Source organism: Strix aluco, chromosome 4, assembly GCF_031877795.1.
Source record: "Strix aluco isolate bStrAlu1 chromosome 4, bStrAlu1.hap1, whole genome shotgun sequence".
NCBI classification, from domain to species: domain Eukaryota; kingdom Metazoa; phylum Chordata; class Aves; order Strigiformes; family Strigidae; genus Strix; species Strix aluco.
In genome coordinates, this window is record NC_133934.1 from 2587061 (window position 1) to 2611231 (window position 24171).

Below are 24171 nucleotides of genomic sequence, written 5' to 3' on the forward strand. Positions count from 1 at the left end.
GTTAGATTTTCATTTACTTAAGAGCCACTAGAAACAAACCAACAACAACACATCACAAAACAATTGGGCAATTGGGATTCTCCTGTTAAACGCTCTGTGCATGCTTTCTGATGATTGTCTTTAGAGAATGACAGTTGAGTGATGGTTTCTCTACCAGATTGAAGGTATTGTTTCAAATCAACACCCCAGGGAAAAAAAAAAAGGAAAAAAAAAAAAAAGACCTTCCTCCACAAACAAAGACTAATACAGAGACTAGTACCATCCAGCCAGCAAAAGGAATTCCCTAAGAGAAAAGCTAATTATTCCTAAACTATTTATTTAGGCATACTACACAATTCTTGCACGAAGTTCAGATGAAGCCTATGGTATGACCTCTCACCCATTCTGTATTTGACTCTTCACAAAGTCCTTGACAACCTCTTGAACGGAGGACTGATCCCCATAAGGTCTTATTTTGCACCAGAGGATTAATTCCTGAGGCATCAAGGGCTGCATAACTCTGAACAGAGCGTGGCAGTTCCAGGCACCCCCACCTTCGGTAGCATGTTCCCATCACCATGTCACCCCATATTAAGTGATCAAAGTCAAAGAGCTGAGTGGTCCCCACGACTAGGATGGTCCCAGGGCTACACTATGAACATCCCTTCCCCTCTGCGCTATAAACGGGAGGTGACGACTTGACGGTAGCAAAAGACTTTGGAGAAGGATGTAAAAGCAGAAAGTACAGTTGGAATCGTTCATCCCAAGACTACTCAGTGAACATCAGCACTTAAAACCATTCAAAATTCAAGATGCCACTGAAAGAGAAGGGAACGAAGCCAGCAAAGGGGTTACTTTTGTCAACATCTGCAAAACACTGTACAGGGCAAATTCTACACTGCATTTGTCTAGACACTGCTTGCAGGGATGTCCAAACAAGCAGCAGCAAACCCAGTCTGGAGCTCAGCAGGGTGTTCTGATGGAAAGTCTGGAACAGATTTCAGAACTATTCTTAACCCTCTGCTGCGGTACGGAGGAAATTGATATTCATGCTCATTACTTCTAATGTTCATTACTTGTAATGAGCGTGAATACAGGTACTGAAAAGAGTGAGCAAAGCTGTGCAAAACCTGCTTTCACACTTCCATTACTCCTACTCAAAATGTGACAAGCAAACAAATCCACACTGTAAGACAAAACGAAGGTAGCTCGACTGACTGCAGCCGTAACTTCTCCTTTCCATAGGATTTAACAAGGTATGTTTTCTCCAAAGGCCATGGACAACAGGAGACAATCGCACTTCATCAAGGCTGAGGGAGATGGATCTAGCAGGAGTTTGGGGTAGCAGATCTGATATATCACTTGGGCTCCCAAAAAACCAGGTGCTGAGATTCTGCATCTTCTGCTTTAGCATAGAGACTGGTGGGAGCACACACGGGCTGAAGACAAAACTAAGAGGCAGACTGTGGGGATACATGCTCCCATCTCATATGCATTAGTCCAATTATTCCAGATTGGTTTTAACAAATAGCTGAAGTATAGCAGAAACAGGTGAAAATAAATTACATGGGAAGAATGACATCACATGGAAGCAGTATCTGAAGACGCCCAAGCACCACGTTCCAACAGAGCACGTACTGCCACGTGAAACAGGATTCCTACCTAGGGAGGTTATAAACTCCATCGCCGGCACATGGCTGGAGCAAACCACAGCCTTTTGGCAAAACTAAATCATCCTACTTAAAACACAGTTTTAGTAAAACAAAACCACTGCAAAATCAAGTTTGGCAGAAAAGAAAAGGAAGCAAGATCAGAAGTTCCCCAAACCAGTACCTTGGAACCTTTTTGTCTTTTCCTAGTGATCTGTTAATGTTATCATCTAATCTTTTTCAAATATTTTGACTGGGTCAAAATGGTTTTCCAGAATCTTTTCCATCAAGCACTTTTAAGGTTCACCCCTGATCCAAATTAAAAAGGCAAAACCCACAAATTTTGGAAACCACCTTCCTCTTCCGCCATATTAATTTATAATAATACTTTTCACCCTCAGAAATTTAGCTTAAGATTTTTAGAAGTCAGTTACTGAAGTTCTGCAGGAGATCTACATTTAAGCAAGTGAAGAAACAGCTCAAATTTTCAGGAGCCCAGGAAGTATCTGTACCTTCTATGGAGACACAGATAGATGTAGATGTAAGTATAGATGTAGATAAAATACACACACACATATATATATATTTTTTTATGGCTTCAACAACTTTGAAAATTCAGATTACTTATCTACTGACCAGAAATTTGCAAAACCAGATGCAAAGTCCAAGTTGTAGGCAATAATATCTAGACTTTTGGACAAAAAATTCATCCTTTTGAAAATAGTATCTGTGGAAAAGCTAGAAATCAAAGTGTATCAGTGCTTCAACACTGACAGCGCTTTGCCTGCAATCAAGAGTAGACAGACTCTGGAAACCTGAGCAAGTCTCACAAGCTAAAAACAACCTTATGCGATCTGCCAAGCTCTCAAAGAGCCTCTGCTCAGAAAACTCTGAACAATTTTCTCTGGAAACAATTACTAAATCATTCACCACAGAAATGCTATCAAGAGTGATAGGAAATAAAAAAAAAAAAAAAACACACAACAATCCTGTTAGTACTGTAGCCCCAGCCACGCCACATCTCAAAGGAAGGGGAAAAAAAAAAAGCATTTCAACATCAACATAATTTAATCATATTTCAGCAACGCAAAAATAAAACACAGGATTTAGTTTTGTAAAAAATAACCAAAGTCAAATTTCTTTGATATGCTATTAGCGAAATACTTATCTATAAGTTACTCGTATTCCTAACTAAGCTTTAGAAGCTGCTGCCATTATGAACAAATACCAGATATTAAAAAAATCAGAGTTGATGTCTCTGAAAGCAAAAGACACAGGCACTAAGTTCTTATCCCACGTACTGCCTGGCACAGGCAGGGCATTAGCAAATCCACGTTACTCTATAAACACTCTCCCAGAGCCATGCTCCAAGACAGACAGAAATAAATACTAAGCACTAAAGGCAAACTGAAGCTGGACTTTTATCTTCACATTCAACAGAGAAAGCTAAACTGATTTCCCAGCTACAGTTAATAAAAGCAAACAAAACCCCTTATTGCTTCCAAGTTGGTCCTATTTGCACTGTATGTGACGGTGTCTCAATCGGTCCTGGTGGCACTGATAACTAGGACATGTCCTACACAGTGTTTTGGCTTTGTCTGTGAGCAAAGGCTCAGGAAGAGAATGCATGAATAACTCAAGGAAGAAAAACACTCCAGGAATGAAGGAAGTCCTCTATGAGGACAGGCTGAGAGAGTTGGGGGGTTCAGCTGGAGAAGAGAAGGCTCCGGGGAGACCTTAGAGCGGCCTCCCAGGACTCAAAGGGGCTACAGGAAAGGGGGGAGGGACTCTTGATCAGGGGGGTAAGGGTAGGATGAGGGGGAACAGTTTTAAACTGACAGAGGGGAGATTTAGATGAGATCTAAGGGAGAAATTCTTCCCTGTGAGGGTGGTGAGGCCCTGGCCCAGGTTGCCCAGAGAAGCTGTGGCTGCCCCCTCCCTGGAAGGGTTCAAGGCCAGGTTGGACGGGGCTTTGGGCAACCTGGGCTAGTGGAAGGTGTCCCTGCCTGGGGCAAGGGGGTGGGACTGGATGATCTTTAAGGTCCCTTCAACCCAAATCATTCTATGGTTCTACTCCAACACAGGACATTTTCATGACGTACACAGGGCTATGCACTAGAACTACTCTTGACACACACCAGAAAACTCCTACCCCCGGGCAACCTGCTACCAAGGCACCAGGCTCTGAGGCCTTCTGCCCTACTAAGTGTTTCATGCATATTTATAACTTTATCATTCAGATGCAAAAATCAGATTCTATAAAGTATGGAAAAGTATTGATTTGTTTGCTACCTTGGTAGTACATGATGCTATTCTACAAGAAGCACTTCTGTACTGCTTGGGTGTTACATCTCCTACTCTGCAAGGAGAAGTTGCTATACCCTAAGAAAACAAAAAAGCAAGGTCCTTTAAATATTCTGTGATGCATAAACACACATACAGGCAGGTGGAAAAACATACGCAAAGCATAAATAACACATTTAGCACCTACAAAGCTACAATATTGACTTTAAAATCTCCAGTGAAGAAAAAACTATTGCAAGGATCTGTTTATGAAACTCAGATTTAAAAATATATACTTATATATTGAATATATATATACTTATGGGCATACACACGCTACTTAAGGCTTGTTTCATCACCAGGTGGCAAGAGTGTTATGTACAGCTGGTGTAAATTTTTCACTGATTTTTCAAGCGGACTGCAATAGTTAAGAATCAAAAGGGAAAAAAGGGAGTTAGGGAGCTGAATCTACAGTACATGTATTCAAAGGGCTTGAACCTCGAGTGCTGCCTATTTCAGCTTTTCGTAAAACAAAGACAAAAAGGAAGCAATGAAAAGGATTAAGATCTCTCAAAAAAAGAGCCTGCTTCAATGAGAAATATTTCATGTAAAAGAATTCTGTGTATTTGGCTATTCCCCACTAGTTCTGGGAGCCCCTGAAAAGCACAACGCCAACACAAGAAAATCAGACAGCAAGCAGTGGCATCTCCTGGGTAAAAAGCCAAATCTGAGTACTGGAGCACACCAGATAAATCCATGTGTTTTTAATAACAACACAAGTAATACTAGCAGTGTATATTTTTCAAATACGAATTAGTATACACTGACAAAGTTCCTACAGAGACATGAACTGTACTACTAGGCAAAGCCTCAAAGCTGTTATCTAATTACCATCTAATAAATCTAAAGCAATCCTCTTGCTAATAGCTGAGTATAAAAAGACACAAACTCAAAAGCAGCTTATAACTTAGGACTAAATTTTGTGGCACTTACTTTCAAAGCACTGCAACATTAAAGGTACACTATATGCTGGCAACGGGGTGTCGAATACCTTTATTTTCATCAGGGGGAGTACAAAAGAGAAAATGCAGATTGCCTTTTCTTCATTACTCACCACAAAAGGTAAGCAGGCTGGCTTGGTTTCTAAAATACATTAAACCCCTAAGAGGTCATCAATGGATCTCAAAATTGGTTTGTATTGCTTTCAGTAAGACTGCAGTGACACTTATAATGTCACAGAAGACTTATCAGCATATTGTCTGCAGAGTTTTAGCACAGCCTTTCCACAAAAATAAAAAAAAAAAATCAAAAAAAAAAAAAGAAAACCCAAAACCCAGTTGCTCATCCTCATTTTGAAGTTGCTAAATCTAGAGACTGATGCAAACAATGAGTTTTCCTCCTCTCTCCCCTTCCCTTCCCAAGTGTTGCTGCCTGCCTCAAGCACACCACAATTAAAAGCCATTGTTTCGGGTAAATTTGAAGTTGAAGCCAATAAAGAAAGGGCTGTTACAGCCTATTACCAGAACAAAGGCATTCTAGCCTAAATTGATTAACAATTTAGCTTTGTTCATTTTCTCAATAAACGCACTGAGGTTAAAGGATATGTCCTTCTAGGGTTTGCTATAAGCAAATGCCCTAATTTATAGGCATGGAAGAGCCATCTACCACATAGGGGATGACAGAAGCAGATAAACAAAAGCTAGGCATCTATTTCATGAATTTCTAATGTATAACAGCTAAATCCCCTCTTCTGTCACCTAGGTGCCACACCATGGGTACAGCTGGGCAGAAATAATTAATTACACGCCAGATCTCACACGGATGAAAGTAATGACGTTACTGCAAAATCAAGTTTGATATTGATTTAACCTATGCAGCAATAGGTACCCAACCAGACTATGAACTGCTCCGGGTGTATGCAGAGACACCCTCCCACGTCCAACGCCTCCAGTGCAACCAAGATAAGAGAGATGAGTAAACTCATGCCAAAGTCACTGCTGCCACCATCAGAAGTGTCACACCTTAACTCTATAACTAAGGGTGCAAAGTCACTGCTTGTTCATCCTCTTGTTACTCCTCCACAGTGCTATCACACTTGTTTCTGCATCGGCTTGAAGAGAGCTCTACCCTGTGGTTTCCAAAACTCTGCGGTAAGAGCTTCTGGATGGTGCAACTCTCACAGAATCACGTAGGTTGGAAAGGACCTTGAAGATCATCTAGTCCAACCGTTAACCTGGCACTGACAGTTCCCAACTACACCATGTCCCTAAGCACTATGTCGACCCTACTCTTAAAACATCTCCAGGGATGGGGACTCCACCACCTCCCTGGGCAGCCCATTCCAACGCCCAAGAACCTGTTCTGTAAAGAAATACTTCCTAATATCTAGTCTAAACCTTCCCTGGTGCAACTTGAGCCATTACCTCTTGTCCTGGCGCTGGTTCCTTGGCTCAAGAGACTCATCCCCCCTCTCTGCACCCTCCTTTCAGGCAGTTGCAGAGGGCCATGAGGTCTCCCCTCAGCCTCCTCTTCTCCAGACTAAATCCCCCCAGTTCCCTCAGCCGCTCCCCATCAGACCTGTGCTCCAGACCCTCCACCTGCTTCATTGCCCTTCTCTGGACACGCTCGAGTAATTCAATGTCCTTTTTGTAGTGAGGGGCCCAAAACTGAACACAGTAACGCTTCTTCAAGAAGCAGCTGAGTTCATGTCCTCCTCCTCAGGTGGTGGTAGGTTGACACAGGATCTTAAGAAAGGTCCCCACCTCAACAGGGACACTCCTCAACAGTTCCAAGAATTCCCATCAAGCCACGACCTGTACAGAGCAGAGGTAAAGGTACCTCCCAGTAGTTTGCTACAACCCCAGCCAATCTGAATACACAAGTTTGAAGAGTGAGAGCTCAAAATTCCCACAATAATGCCATTTACTGCCATACTCCTCAACAAAGAGGCACACAGCCATGAAATCCCTACAAGATCTGATGGCTTTGCAAGCAAAGAGTATCTTCAAGCATTCTCACAGCAGCTTGCTGCTGTTCCAATGCTAGCAAAACCATCCTCTGCATTGCCTTCATCAGGGCTTTCCTCTGCATTGCCTCCATCAGGGCTTCCCCCCCCGAAAGAGAATCAGGTATTTCAAGGTCACCCTGCACCACTCTGCCAATCTCACCATGACAAAGAGATCAGAGAGGAATGATGATCACACTCTACATCTAATAGCTTCTGTTTTCATACCACTTTCCATGGTACAGTTGAATTGATGCTAAAGAGCTGTCTTGCTTTAGAAAAAAAAAAATTTTTTTTGAATGACTGACACAGTTAATTTGATATGGGAAACACTGCTTCTTCAAAGGAAGAGATTAGCTTTGCCCTTCTGTGCGAGATACGTAGAAATACGGAAAGTGATTTCCTGGCTGCTGATCAGAGATAAGGGCAGAGCCTGGAAAGCCCTTCGAGGTCTGAGAAAGGATGCTCAGAGAACTGCAGCAGGTAAAACATATCAACACAGCCTCTCTTGTCTGAGTCACAACCTGCAGCACTAATACTCAGAAACCTGCTAAATCCCTCTTTGCTCCTCAAAGATACGCCTTGATCTGACAAGCTGCTGCACTCTGAAGACAACAGAATGACCGTGCACAGCCTGAGAGCGATCAGAAGGCACAAATGCTGCTACAGTCTTAAAAATCACCAAGTCAACAAGCTCAAACCCAAATATTTTCAAACACTGCCCCTCTCCAGTTGGCCATCAGTATCACCATCGGGCTCCTGATCTTGACACGCTGTCCCAGCTCCTGCTCTTCTGCTGACACAGAAAATGAATGCTGTGGAAGTCGTCTCCTTCGGGGCTGGCTGCTGCCTCCGCCATTACCCAGCTGGAGATCCCAGCTGCTTTCAGCAGCAGCGCCAGTCTTGAAATGCGTCCACTCCTTGGCTTAAATAAGCTGAGCTGCACCTGGAGCTCCTCCCCACTGTCTAGTTATTCCTTCAAAGTTTCACTTACCCAACCAGCTCTCCTGCTGGGGAAGGAGAAGAATTTCAAAGACATTTAATCTAAAAATGTACTTCCTCTTTATGGAAGAAGCTTGTTTCTCTCTTACCCTACAAACCTAAAAGTTATTATTCTAAGTGAATTATATCCAGGGAGAAATTGCTTGACAAGACACCAAACTACCCAACCTCAACACTCAGACAACAGAAACAAACAAAGAAAAGTTTCCCTCCTCCAACACCATTTCCTCATGTTAGAAGCATTGAAAAAAAATAAACCAACCTGTGCTGGATTCCAAAGGACACCAGCATTTCACCAGTTTCACAACCACCAGTTAGAGACACTGCCTTGTAATAACATCTGTGTTGGGACACACCAGAAATGCTGTAGTTCCACCTGATGTTCCTGCCTCTTAGCTTCTCCAGCTATTAAATTCAAACTGAAAATATCCCAAATTTAGATCCCTGCCTATCCTCCTATTTCTTTATTTCCATCTCTATCTCAAAGATCACAGAACCACATTGCTCGCTGCATAACCACAGCTTTATCTCTGTCGAACCAAGCATCCAAGCTGCAGTGTAAATGTAAACATTGTTGTGTACCTTGACTGCTGCAAATTCTTCCCCCCATTCAAATTTACTGGGGAAAACAAAGAATAAAAGATATTATCATGACACCGCAGGAGCGTCTTCTCCACACAAGCAGTACATTGTAAGTGCGGATTTCTGTGGCTTTGCTCTATGTCTACATTATCACTGATCTCCGCCTCCATACCACAACTCCAGTCTTAATTATCAGTCGTCTTTTTCTCCAAAACACTTTCCCCAGTGCCTGTATTATACACAGAAATGTTACCATGACGAAAGGCCACTTCATGACGTCCTCTTGAAGCCCACCTTTATCCAACACCCGTACCTGAGACAACGGCCACGCAGATGGTGTACGCTACAACAGTTGTCTATTAAGCTGATCTAACAGTTGCACTATGCTTTCCCCATCTGTTCCCAAATCCATTTATTGGATCTTGGCCTAGTTCTTTGAAATATAGATAATTTAGCTGCAAGTGTTTGTAATGCCTAGAAAAACCTCGACTCTCATCCTTCATTGGTGGTCCTGAAATGCTCCTGGAGCTTAGAGCAGTAAGTTGTCTGCTTCACGCTGGGCAAGATGAGACAACAGTGCAGAGCAGAAGCAAATAAAGTTTGTACATCATAAACCATCTAACTTTAGAGCAGAAAAAGGAATATAACGACCCCTCCCTTTCCCTTGCACACAACAAATCCTTACAAGCTCTGGCCACCAAGAGCCCTTGCAAAAGTCTTACCCCACACAAATTGCCTCAGCATCCCCCAAAACTCAACACCCTGCAAGACAAAAGTAAGGAGAAAACACATTATTGTGATCATCAAAGAGAATCATCAAAGGCTAATGATGAAAGATCTCCAGAGCCAGACATATCTCATCAAGGTCTACCACTGAAAGATCAAAAAATATTCATTGCATTAGACGATCCTGCCTGACTTCAGGTAATATATAAAACAAACATTATAGCCTACGTTTAAATAAAGTACAACTTCTAGGAAAATATAATGGTTCTAAATATACTCAGAAAGATTAAAAAAACCCCATGTCATTTAATTTTTTTTTTTCTTAATCTGTATCCAAGTTCCAGTTTGCATTTATCAAACTTTAGCTCCAATCATTTAGTTTTAGTATAGTTTTCTAGAGGGAGGTGAGGGCAGAATCCTTTATTATCTAAATTATCATCCCATTACAGAAGGTTACAGAGTCTGTTTTGAAAAAATGAAGTGATGCACTACTTAAATTCTGGTTAGAAATTCAAAATATAATGAATTCTATGCAAGATTTTAGTTTAGTAATTTCTGTTTGTATCATTTGTATTCATACGTGTATATTAAGGTAATATACAATCAGTGTAATTTTAACAGAGCACATATTTAGTCTATGCAGAACCTTAAACTTAACACGCACCTACACAAATTTTTTCAAGATATTGCAAGCTCAAAGGCTTAATAGTCGACACAGAATATTACATTTACAAATGAACTATTTTAGACCATTTCAAGATACAGTTTGCACTTCTGGTTCTACCGATTTGAATCCGTTTTTCAAGCAGTCAACAACTTTTCACTCGTTATTCTGCCCTCCCTTCTGTTTCAAAAGTTAATTGTGATTCACACTCCGTTGCAAATAGCACACAAGGTTTGTCGGATGATTTTTCAGTACTTTCCCAAAATTAGAAACATTCAATTAGTCAAAAATGTATCTTAAGTACATGTACAAGCATTTAAATTGCAGTACACCACACCTGTGTACCTTGTAAGTAAGGCATCATAATTAAAATTTTTAAAGCACATGCTCAGAATTGACAGACACATCAACACTCTCCTCCAGTTGAAGAGCACTTTATTTTGATAAGCTTTCAAGTTACCAGTCCTACATTTAAACCCAGGCAAAAAGGGTTCATTGGTGGGATGTGTGTTGTATTGCAAATGAAATGGGGTTGAGCCGCTGACTTAACCTTCCAGCCAACAGAAATCGGAAATAAATGGAGTTTAAGGTCATCCCCAGGGAACAGAGACCCATCATCCTGCTGCACTTTGCTAAGACACATGCAAAAACCCAAGTCTCTACAAGAAAATTAAAAGCAGCAGCAGCAGCAATTCCTTCTCCTTTCCAATGCTACGTATGAAACTGCTGCCCAGTTCTTCCATTGCACCCCAAAATACTCCATTTGAACCCTCAAGAATCATGTTTAAAGGCTGGTTTAGCTGCAGACTTGCCCCCCTCCATCACTGCTCATTTCTAGGCCAAATGCAGAGCGCAGTACCTGGTAGTAGCATTTCCAGAATTTTGGATCAAGCCAAAAATCACTCAGTTTTACAGCAAAAAAAAGGAAAATGAAAATATTGAGACATCCTATAAATAAATATCACAGCCTGATCCATTTTCCTAACAGGGATAGAAATAATTCCTTTTATTTCCTGCCTGACATTCAAAAAGTTCTAAGCTACTACGTATCAATGTTACCTGCTGGGAAAATTGTTCCCTAAAAAAAAAAAAAAAAAGAAGTTAGAAAACAGCTTGGTGTGAAGGTGAACTTCCATTTGGTCCCAGCCTGAAAAAAGGATTTTGACACAGATCCTCAGGTGTAGATCATTAAAACAATAAAGTACGTCCCGAGATCCAGATATGGTTTTGCAAACCTACAGAATGACAACCTCTAACATTTTAAAGCAGGTTTCTGGCCGAAGCACCACAGAGAAGGTCATGCAAAGAGCAGGGAATCAATATTGAAAGAGGAATCCAGGCTGGAACGTGTGTTTGGGGCAGCCTGGCTTTGTTTACATCGATTTGTTGCTGCAACAATTTTTACTAAATATTCACAAGAGCTCCTACACCCAATAAAATGCAGGAAGCCACAGAGTTTTTTATTCTGCTTCTTGACAACAGTGACATATCAAGGTAGCATTTGACAACTAAGCATCCAAAAACAAATTTGGAAGAAAATACTTTATTTGTTAATGACACAGATTTTCAGACAAGATACTAATCTAATTATACCTTGAAAAACTTGCTAATAAGGAAACTGTTCTCAAGGATGTCACTAGTATGAATAATGCAACATCCATAGGAGCCCTCATACGCATTGAACATTAAATTTCAACTTGAGGGAACAAGACAAGCGTGGTCCCGTAGAAATAAAGCGTGTATGGTTGTATCATACAAGGATATATTGACTGCTCCAAAAGTGTTCTTCTCACATCTATTACCTTAAAGAATGAAAGGCATGCAAATAGTATTTGGCTTTAAGGAGGGGACAGAGAATAAATTTATTGAGGGGAGATGGAGAAGTCCACACAGCACCACTAAGAAAAATAACCCAACTTTTTTGATCAGTGCAACCGTCTAAAATGTGATTAAAATATTCTGTTTTGTACCTCGTGTCAGGGAGTTCTGCTCCCAGACATATTCTCTCCAGCCACATGAGCTCTCTTTGCTAACAGACCCTCCAGCATATAAACCTGATAGATCATCAACAGTCTTTCAACCAGGGACTATGACCGTTGGCTCAGGGAGGTGAACCCAGCTCCTCACTGATTCTTGACTAGAGTCTTGTTTTGTTTCCAGCTCCATCCCCCTCCCACTGAACATCTTTCAGCACCTGCAGAAGAAACTGAAGATGAGTACCTACCTCCATAACATGAATAAACAATATTTATCTTAAGATTGCCAATATCCAAGGAGGAAAAAACATGAGAACAAAAAGTTCTCTTCTCATTTCTGGTTTTAGAGGGACTTCTCATGTCCACATACATATTGGTACAGAATTGTAATCACCTTCCATAAAAAGTGTATCAGTCCTCTTCCCCTTCCCTTCCATTTTCCAGTTCAAGCCAGCTGTCCCTCTATTCCATGGACAGTTGTGCTAAATTCTTAATCACAGCAAGAAAAAGAATGATTTGTAACCCCTTGCAGAAAAGCACGAGTGGTATTTTCCCCAAATGACTCATTTTTAATGAAAGCAATTTCACACTAAGTAGGAAAAAAAAAAAAAGGCGCTAAATATTGAATACGTCAAGTATTTAATCAAGGCAGATGTACACAGTCAGCTTCCTTGAGAAGTTCCCCTTTGTTAAGTAGAACAAAACAGAAAAATAAAGAATAATCCAGATGACTCGAATTTAGGCAGGACACATTTACATACTAAAAACGCAAATACTGAGCACTCGTACAAGTTACGTGTTCTCACTCCTCTTGTGCTTCTGTTGCAGCAGTATGCTGGGCTAACCTACACCATACGCCCCCAAACACAGTCACACTGCTGCCGAAATAGGTTACATACCAACATGAAAAAATCTGGCATTAAGGTGGTAAACAAGGTGTGTGTGGGGGGAGGAATAAAGTCTATAGAACTGGATGTGTTTAAGGGCCGCTTGGATGAGCTGTGGGGGGATGTGGGGTAGGGGAGAACTTTGTAGAGTCGGGCTGAGGGTTGGACTCGATGATCCCGAGGGGCTTTTCCAGCCTGAGTGATTCTGTGATTCTGTGATAACTCTAAGGCTCCTTGAGAATTAATTTGCTGTCAAAACGCAACTCTAGCACAACTATATTTTAACACCAACCTGTATGTTCAACTCGGCACCAGAAATGCTGATGCTTAAGCAGCTCAGTGCAATACAGCCGTACGTTCAGCGAGGATAAAAACCCACCTATGCAAACCCTCCAGTGGGCAGACTTCTATTAGGGGAAGTTAAACGGCTCTGAAATTCCTCTAGAAAAGCCAACAAATTGATCAACTCTACGAATGCTCGACGAGCCCCTCATTTAGTTGCTGCTGTAAGGAAATACAGGTTTTGATACAATGCTGTTCACATCTATGAGATGGGAAGTCACCCGTACTCGTTTACACCCAAATACGCAGCCAGTATCCTGCCTTAGCGACTGGAGAAAAGGCTAGACTTTATGTAGATTTGGTTAAATCATCTTAATCCCTTAAATGAAAACTTTCTACTGCTGGCACAGATGTGTTTAACCACACTCGGCTTACTCCACTAGCTAGCCTAAGCGTTTCCACAAGCTTCTTGCAGGAATGAAGTAAACCCATGCCACTCAAACCACCACAATGTTTATTTAAGAGCCTGAGAAAATAAATCAAATGTGAAAGACATCCAGTAACTCAACAGCTCCGAACTCAAGGAGGCAAAGCGCTGGAGTGATTTTCAAATATTGGAGCATGTTTGTCAACCTCGCTGTGACCAGCAAGCGTAAATCCCTTAGGAAAAGGGGGTTTTTTTAGCCACTATAAACTGCTGCGCTTTATTAAATGCGTCTGCACAATAAATTTTACAATCCATATCAGACATTTCCTAACCCACCAAGACAGATTCTTGGCTATTAAAGCACCGAGCCTTGATTCCTTACCAGGATGGCAGGAGCAGCAAGAAAATTTACTTTACAAAAAAATCTTCCAAAGAACAGACTTTTAAAGTGCATTTTAATCAAGCAAAGACTATGAGAAACCATTTTATTTTTGGAATATAAATGTTGAAAATTTGGAAACAATGCACTCATTGGCACATAACACAGAATTTATGGTTTGTGTCAATGCAGCCTTAGCAACAGACTCGCTACAATATCTTTATAATCCAAGATATGTTAGCATTTCTTTATACAATAAGTAGCTCTTGAGTGTTTGTCTAGGAAATAGCTCGGCGGTGCAAGGAAGGTCACAACCACCAGCCTACTGATTTCTCAGTTGTGGAGGCGGATATGCATACATGGCTTTTTTTTTTTTCCCCTCTTTTCTTGTAGTAAGACAGAGTTTAACGTACAGCTCTCTTGATAATCACTACAGAGCAAAGAAACTCTCCCTTAAAACCTTAAAAAAAAAAAAAAAGAACCAACCACAAAAAAAACCACAAGACAACAAAGCCAACAGATGAACTATTTGACCAACACTGGGGTCAATCCAGAAAATAGCACAATTGTGGGCATCCTTAGAGCGCAGGAGTCGGGGCGGGCGCTCCGAGGGGCAGGTCTGCAGAGGTTGCAGCCATCCAGCAAAGAGCCAAACTCCCCGAGGGAAGGTGAAACTGCAGAAATCACTGCTTCCATCTCCATGTCTGCCATATGCACCTTTCCTATCGCCTCTGAAATGACTTAGAAAGGAGTTATTCTTGGACAGTAGCAGGAAAAAAAAAAATGAAATTCCATCTGCTCCCAACAGATTTGTAACAACAAAAACAAAGACGGTGGCTCAACGCTACTTATGCAAAGTTTTGAAATAAGCCCTCACTTCACTATCAAGCTGAGCATGATTTACAGGCCACCTCTCAACTAACCATCTCTAAAAAAAATCCCACCTCCTTATTTAGGATTCAGTCATCACGACTTCTTTCCTCACTCCGGTAACATCCATAGGGAAAACATGTTTGCACTAACAAGGAATTCTGCACAAAATGTTGCCCTGTTCACATTAGTTTATTAAGAACGGGAAAGGAAAAGATTTGGCCTCATTCCAGTTTCCCAGTTAGCTTCTTACATTTTCATTTAGTTATCTCTATTCATAACCAAGATGTCTTAAAACATCATTTACAAGAGAAACACCGACCACCTACTGGAAGCACCCTTAAGCCCTCTAAGAAAAAATTCATTCCTGCCTTAAAATTCCTGAAACTATGACATGATATTTAGATGTACCCTATCAGGAAGGATTAGGAGAACCACTTTTGTGAAGTCCTTCGGAGCAGAAAGCAACAACCCACTTCACGTCGAGTGCTTCCCTCCGGCACGCTCAAACACTGCTGCATTGTCTGCCCAGCCGCGCTCTGTGTCTGTGGGAAGGATTTCAAGGTGTTGATGTGGCTTGTGTGTCTACAAGGCTGTTTTCCTCTTGACTGTACTTTTATTCCTGGCACAAAGCAGTTCTCTGCCCCGCTGATGGGCTGATGAATGAGCACGGGCACAGAATTGAGGGCGACCTTGGTGTCTTAGTATTCATTTCTGTTATTTAACACAATAAATGCCAAACTTCAGGTTATTAAAAGGAGGAAATTTCAAGCTGAATGCTTTCCAGACCTCACCACAGATGTATCAATGCATCATAAGGTCAGTAACTTCCTCTCATCTCCTGTGCTTTAAATTAATCTGTCAGAGATAATTTATAGAACAAGGAATAAGAAGTGAAGCAATCATGGTAATAAATTCCTCTCTTGACACATGAAAAATACAGCGGTACCAGTCACTGGACAACAGTTTTCAGGAACCATTTTGTTCTCATGCTAAAATTATCTATGCAAAGGTATAAATAAAACCTCACGCGGCTGGTGTCTTTTTCAGTTTAAAGGCACATTTAATAGACTTGCAACCACTGCTGACACACTGGAGAAGTTTCATAGCGGACTCCACAGATTTCTTTTAACTATGAGCTCCAAAAGGCTCACATGCAGTGGTTTTAAAGACAAAAAAACATAAAAACGACAGCTGCACAATGTTTCCTCAGAAATCTTAGAACTCACACATCCGATTTCAGAGCCTCTCTGAGCATCCCAAGTATCAGGAGCACTGAATGCTTGACTGGGTGGGGTTCCCACAGCCCACATCGTGTCAGAGCCCTTTTTGTACTTGAATACACAGAGCTGCAACCTCAAAAAGCAAATATGATTCACAGGAAAGCCAAGGAAAAGATGGTGCCCAGCTCTCAGGAGATGAGCCCTGGGCCGAAGGAGAGCTACCACGACAGACCGCCACAAGGCCAAGCAAGACGAGGATGGAGACCCAACTTGTTTTTCCCCCTTCATCCCGCCTGCAGAAACAGATGCTTTCTTGCCTGCCAAGAGCTCTGCGGTACTATTTTGAGCTTTTTGCATCTCATTATTTATTTATTAAACCCCGATTGGGGAAAAGGGAGACAAAACTTGTTCAAAGCATTTCGGTTTTATTTAGATTAAGCCAGGCTGTTCAAACTGGCTCGTAGTCAAATTGTTCCACTAATTACAATCCCTATTTTAGGGAAAGTGGAAGTATTCAGTTAGATTCTCCAGCTGCATAACTCTTTACTTAGGGGGTGCGTTTCTCATCTCAGCAAATTTAACAGGCAGAGTTTGAAGCATCCGACAATTCTCAAACCATGAAATGGCATTCCCCAGGAAATAAGTCGATTTAAATTTTAGCTATAAAATTAAGGCATGTTAACTGCTCACCTTTAGTTAAATATTACAGGTGAGAAAGCAGCAGCTGCCCTAGGTACAGCACACCACCCGTTTCAAATGAAGGTTACTGGGCAGTAAGACCACAAAAGCAGAAAGGATCAGCAGCTTTTAAACCCTTGCTATCAACTACATAACAAACGACGTAACGATTTTCTCCCCCTCCCCTCCAAATGTCTGAAGGTATTTTAAAGACAGAAAAAGTAAGAACTAATATTGAATGTTCAGCATTTTTCAATTTTTGGGCCGACAATTTAAAAGCTTAACTTGAGCCACCATTTTCTGCTCTGTGTGGTCAACACTTTTAACGCAGAATCCGAAAACGTTTCATGAATAGCAAACAGACAAAATCCTTGAAAGCAGACAGGGCTTTTCGGCCAAAGACAATTATTAAACTAACCCATCCAACGCAGGACGGGGCCTTTCACAACAGCCCCTTTTAACATCAGAAAGCAAACAGGACATTTTTACAGAGTTCGTACAAAATTTGCGAGTTAAACATAGCACAGTTGGCTGTTGCTTCTGTACGCCAGTGAATTCAGTTACTATTTGCATGGCAGGTTTACTGCCTCAGTGAGACAGAGGATTTCATACTGTTAATGTTGGTTGGCATAATGATCAATAAGTAATTTACGCACAGAGAGGGGGTGGCAAGAGTCACAGCTGATTCATTTATTACATGTTTAGTTCAGACCGGTCTTTTGCCTGTGACCCTCACCCCTCTATACTGAACTGAAAAGCAGATGTTTTCCCATGGCTCTTCGTCCTCTTTTCTCCAGAGACAGAATTATTTCTACATGACCAGTGCTGTGACTTGTCAACAAGCATATATCGCTCTGTCAAACCAGCCTTGATACTCCAAAACCTCGTCCGGCTACTAATTTGCTGCACAGCATTTAATATCCTGCCTAACCTGGTCACATTTCCAGAGTTCCCAAACACGGGTGCATCGGCAAGAGGAGTGTTTTAGGGAAGTCTCAGTGTAGTGAAGCGTTACGTAAGAATTATGTGTTAGTGCAAAACCATTGCAAGGTTACTAACAACATCATTTCAGAATCGTATTAAAAATAATCACTTTTAGAACCAAAGAGGAAGGTTGCATAAATGAAAAAATCATTTATGTAAATAAATCTAAGGGGAAAAGAGTGTAATTTGCAAATATGCCTTACTGAAATTTTACATAAAAACTATAACATATATAATCGCTGTTGCGCAGGTTCCACCATTCCTCACCAATAATATAACTTCCCACATGGGATTTTATTGGAATTTTCCAAACCATTAAAAGCTAAAATGGTTTAAATTAACGTTTCAATCCTATGAGCACTTAAGCACATACACTTTATCACATGAACAGTGACAACATGTACTGTTGGGTCCGTCGCACAAGTGACCAAAACTGGAAGAATACAATTTCCAGCAGAAAGCTGGAAACATAAAACCTTGCACTTCAAAAATAAATAAAAAAACCCAAACACCCCAAACATTACAAGTAATGAAAAAATTGGGACTTCCTGATAATTAATTTTATGTACAGAAGAGCACCTGAGACCTCTCGTGTGGCCTCCAAAAGGTCAAGCTTCAGTGGGTTTGGGGTTAACTTCAGCTCTGAAGGGAAAGCACAGGGTGAGAACACCCAGCCTGCTCTGCTGTCAGAACTTCACTGTGCTGCACAATGCTGAGCAATAACATAAACACATTATTTTACTTTAATTGTTTCCATTTGAGGCTGTTGTTCTATATTAAGAGTGTTACAGGCCTTCATGTAACTTTTCACATAGCTGAATTTCAATATAAAATTATTTTTTCCCTTTGGGAAAATACTGACATAGTAACAATCAGGAAACAAAATATCTGTCTGCTCCCAGTCTAAGCTGTGAGCTGGAGAGCTACGTGTAAAAAAAAAAAGAAAAAAAACATAAAAAATCCTGACCTCTAATGCCATTTGATAGGTTTTAAAAGGGAAAACTGCATGACAAAGTGTTCTGCAATTATTGGCTTCCAGTTTGTAACACATCTGAGTAGATGCCACTGGGTTGTACAGCGAGCGATGCACAAGATCATCGAATGACTGGTGCTGAAGTGAATCATCCAACTCTCCAGATTGAAACATCCGGACTTGTTTCATTTCAAAAATCATTATTTGTTCTATTTTTCCAAATCACGGGACGAGCGTTACATGCTTGGCAAAGTGCGCCTTCAGTAATTGAAATAATAGTTTATGTCTAGCACCCGTGAAGCATCACTGAATGAATACTACCCATTTCTTAAGCTGATAAGAAATAGCTGCAGGCAAGAACATTTGCTAATCGATAGACATAAAGCACTTAAGCATAAATGACAACCAGACCCCCTAAAAATAAGAGCAGAAGAAACCTCTTTGCTAACAGGTGATTAAAAGAAAAAACATCTGACCAGAGGGTGATGATATTACCCAGGAGATGCTCTCACCAGTGCTCTGAACCATAATATCATTTTCCCTCCTTCTCCTCACTGCCTTTATACTTTGTCTTTCGAAATGCATCACAGTGACAAATAACCACCATTCAAAAGACCAATTACTGTTTCTGGGTCTTTTTTGTATAACTTCGTCTTAACAGGCTTTTTCTGTAAATCACCAGGAGCCTAACAATGCTGATTCATCCCCATTCTGTCCTTTTATTAACCCTGTTTTTCCAGGATGATAGTCTGATCTCTGTACCCAGGCTCCCCAATGATGTCATAAGTGATGTAATCAGTGCACATCTGTGCACTCTACCCAGGTCATGAATGAAAATATTAAATCAGGTTCCAGCTCCAACTTCTTACCAAATACTCCCCTTTTAAACTCCACCTGTTTAACACCTCATCGACTGCTGCCCTTCAATACCTATCATTTGGGAAGGACTTTGATGATTTTTATGTCAATACAAATGACAGAACGGAAGACAAACTTGGTTGTCAGCTTATTCCAGTTTTCCCAGCTACCACACCAAAGGTGAAAGGTTCTTCATACACCACGTAGCGTAGTCCAGCTTCTTTATTTCAACAATACTGCGGGTGACATTGAATCAAACGGGCTTCCAAAGTCCGGATAGCATTTATCTGTTACAATCCCTTCATCCTAAACGATGCTTAAAAAACATCCCCCTCCCACCTGTATCATTAGCACGCTTGCCAAAGCTATATTTTGTTTAAAATAGCATCACTTACAAACAGCAAACCTACCTGGCAATTTCTGTCTGTCTCCAATCATTATTTCCTTTAACATGCTCTAAAGCCTTTTGCTCTCAAGGTCAGATTGATGGGTCTGTAGATACACACATCATCTTTCCCACAACTTTTTTTTTTTAAATAGACACTGCACATCACTATTCCACAGTCTAAAGACTCAACTAATGTTACTTTCTATGACCAGCTCTTCACCCTCACTATTTTTAAAACTGCTCTTAAAAGATTATGAGTACACCTGCCCAAGGGCAAAATTCGATTATAATTACATGGAGAAAAGATTTTAAAAGTGAATTAAGGATAGAGAGGATATAACACAACTTCAAAAAACTGAACCAAAGCATTAAGATAAAAAGAGTAGCAATAAAAAAGGCAGAAAATTTTATTTGAACCAGCTAACATGAATCCCATCGGTACAAATAATCAAGACAACGTACAACATGGACTATTTTAGGGGGAACACAATCCAAATGTTATGACTAGGACTCCTACATACTCCCTCAGTACAAATAAGTAATACGGTACGTATCCATATGTACCATGTTCTCATCTCCAGTGTTCATGATGAGCTCTGCAGTTTAATAGCTCGGGAAAGGACTCTGCATTCTCTGAAACACTGGTGTGCAAAACAGCTCTCTAAGACCAGTTTTAGATTGACAGCTAAGACTCTGATTTGCATGAGAAGTCTGACAACATCCCAGCCTCAGTCTACAAGGGCTGCAAAGTACCTACTTGTACTGAATCAATTAGGCATCAAAGCAGTTAACGAGTTCATAAATCAATCCTGTAATTCTATCCTGCATTAATTCACTTAGAGAGGGAAGTGTGCTACACCCTTCTGAACCAAAACTTCACTGAAAACATGGGGAAGAAGTCAAGGTACAAATCACGACTGTGGGGAAAAACACAAACAAACAAACTACCCCCACCAAACAAACAAAAAAACCCCATCCCAAAACCAGACCAAGTGATGCACAGGTGATTTCCTCTCCCCATTTTCAATCCTGTTGCAATTTGCTGCCATGAGTTTGCTGTTGGTATCACTGAGAAGACAGACAGCAGAGCAGCATGCTGTTCTCTCTTTGGCTTTGTCTGCACACGCTAAGCTCCTGCAGAAATATTTCTGAAGATGACCTGGAATAGGGCTGAAGGACTGACATCATCTAACTAATCACCTAAAATAGTCCGTGCCTATGTTAGCATGGTCATCTCCCATGCAGTCCGTGGATACTGTTCCTCAAGAGGCAACCCATAACAACATTTTACTTACATTTTTCGATCCCAAGCAGGGTTTTAATTTCAAAATACCACACGTGAAAAGTTTGGGTTTAGTTTACTCTACATGTAAGTGAATGTCCGAAACATTATCAGTGTCAGCAAATGTGTCTTTAAGGTATTTTATTGTATAATCAGTAAGACTTTTGCTAACAAGATTAGGATGAGATGATAGATAATATACTTCACATTATATATATCAAAACTACCTTGGACAACTATTTCATATTGCTGATCCAGTCTTCCTTCCTCCTTAGCTCCATCATTAAACAGAATATTACGTATTAAGGAACATCAAGTGGCCTCCACAATAATTATTTTGATGCCACACCTAGGTAATTGTACAGCTTTACCTACACTAAAAGTGCTTTACACATAAGAGGCACAGAGTTAATTGCCAAAAGAACATCCCAACAAGAAAATTTAGAAACTTACCACTCCTACTACTTTCACTCCACACAGAAGTTACAGCAACACAAAACTAATTAGGGCTCAATTTTTCCACAGTTTGTTTTTAAAGACTTAGTCTATATATGCAAGAGCTAATAACGAACATGTACGACCAAGGGAAAAAGCTTATAAGACTCTTAGCTACAGAGTGATTTCCACTCTAAGTCATTAGCAGAAAGGAGAACCTCTGTCAAAGTGCCAGACAGTCAGCGGAGAGAGAGAGATATATCTGTGTGTGTATATATATATTTAACCCCATTAAAATTATAGCTATCGGGGGTTTTTTATTTAATTGGAGATTAAAGGGAAAGCATCTTGTGCCAAATCACAGTCCTGACCTGCTCTTAATCTTTAGCCCATCACAAGCCCATCACCAGCCCAGACTCCCAAAGGGCTTCCAATGCTCAGTCTGTTCGGCACGGCACCTTGTACTACTCTTATCACATGTGTAAATTAGGAGAACTAAAAAATTCTCCACAATACCTTCTGGCCTCAAAATGAGCAGTTTTTCTTCTTCAGATACAACAAAGATACCACAGAAATCATTCATAGTGGTTTATCTCCTACAATATCAATGGGCAGTGGCCTTCATCCAGCTACTCTTAAATCTTCAATGTGAATTTGTTGCTTCTGGTCACACCATTCACAAAATCATTATGCTACAAGACATTACAGGAATCAGCAATTCCAGTCGTGTCTACAGCATCGTATGTCTTCCAAAACCTGAACAGTAAGATTTCCTTCAGTGAATGACAGTTCACTTATTATTGACCTTGCTACAGAAAAGCAAGACAGCCTCAATGCCCAAAGAGGACCCCATGAAGCCTAGCCATGAAGTGCTCAGGCTTTTGCAAATTTGCTGATGTCCATGACTCCATCTTAACTTTAAATCAATAGGAAACGTATTAAAAAAAAAAAAGTGTAAACAGAAGTCAATGGACACATACACAGTTCTCTGCTACAGAATTTCTTCTTCAAATCCACAGGTAAAAGCAATGAATCCAGTTCCAGGAGGTACCTTCTCCTGTTCTCCAACCTCAACAGAGGAAAAAAATTTCTTTTTTGGGTAATGCTGCAGAATCAGGGTCTACAGAGAACAGGGGGAAGCTCACTCTGTACTACCATTTCCGAACTGCAGCGGGTCTGCAAAGCAACAGGGTAGAGCATCCTTCCCTATTCCTCACACATGGTGTGAAGAGCAGATCTCAAATCCTTCTTTGAGACATTACAGAAACACAGCTCCTTCATGGAAAGCTGCATAAAGCCCGCACATAGAGAAAGATCTAGGGACTGAGAAGGAACACAAAGTTTAGAAGATGGGAACAGCAAAAGTATTTGGGTCACAGCAGTTGTGCATGCCCCGAGTCCCACGGCACAGCCAGTTTTTCCTCCCAGTAGCTGTGTTTTTACCCCAGAACAAGATGCATGAAGTTACATCAATCTACAAAAAAAACAAAAAAAAAAAGGGGGGGGTGGGGGAACCTCCCTCCACCTTCCCTGGGAGAACCTCCAGCCCAGCCATAGCGACTTGCTCTGGAGGACACTGCTTGTTCTCCAGTGCAGCAGGTCTGCAGGCCGGCATCACCTCCAGCAAGATCTCACCAGCTTTGGTGAACCTCATGGTAAAATACAACTTACCACAGTTCAGTGCTTGAGGAGACCAGGTATACAATTTCAGAGGGTAAGCCACTGTACCTTCACGTCTGCGCTCATGTTTCACCATGTTTCTGTCTTATCTGCCTTGAGATGTTGGAAGATCAGTGGGTTTTAGAAGGCTGGGAGTACAGCAAAGGATGTCTTCTTCAGCGCGCTGTGTCATCTCATGCATACTCTCATACATACACATCTTGTACTGAAAACAAGCAAACCTCAGGCACAAAAGATATTCTGATGTCCTGCCCAGCTTTGATCAGATATCACAATTTTCACATAGTACTCTTTTTTTTTTTTCTTTTAATTCCACATGACAAGCTCCTGTCAGCACTGAATAGAGAAATTAAGATCACATTTAAACTTCATCACTTTTAACACACAATATCCTTTTTCATAAGCCTCAGTGAAGATGATTTAGGCATATTTATAGTAACATTAACCACATTTCTTCTGTAGGGCAGTATTATTCTCAGAATAGACAAGTTGGATACCAGTTGCCACGCAAAACTGCCATTAAAATATGTTTCTAAACCTCCAAATTCCTGTGTAAATAGCGTCATCATCAGAACATCTTTAAAACATATAAATAACTTGTCCCTGTTTCATAGACAGGGAACCCAAACCAAGAAGATTAGATGATGAACTGTATACCTCTGTTTGAATCCTAAAGCTGTGTGGCCATTTATTCTCAAGGGACTTGCACCTGATGAATGCCGAGGTATTAGCTCTTGAATATATAGGAAAAGTCTTTAAGAACAAACCCTAAACTTTTCCAAAGTAAAACACAGGTAAACTGATATGGTGATACTTAAGAGTTTTGGCAGAACTGAAGGGCGGGGGGGGGAAGGAAGAAAAAAAAAAAGCAACACTAGCTGTGATACCATCCTTTTCTTCCAGAGGAGACACTCCCACAACTTACAGCAATTTAAAACCTGAGTATCTTTGCTTGAAAAG

At 40.8% G+C, this 24171-nt stretch overlaps 1 protein-coding gene across 2 annotated transcripts in view; it reads right to left on the minus strand.

Annotated features, from left to right (window-relative positions):
* The window catches only part of ATRN (attractin), a 156231-nt gene that overhangs the window by 121440 nt on the left and 10620 nt on the right, over nucleotides 1-24171 (minus strand). The window lies entirely within an intron of this gene.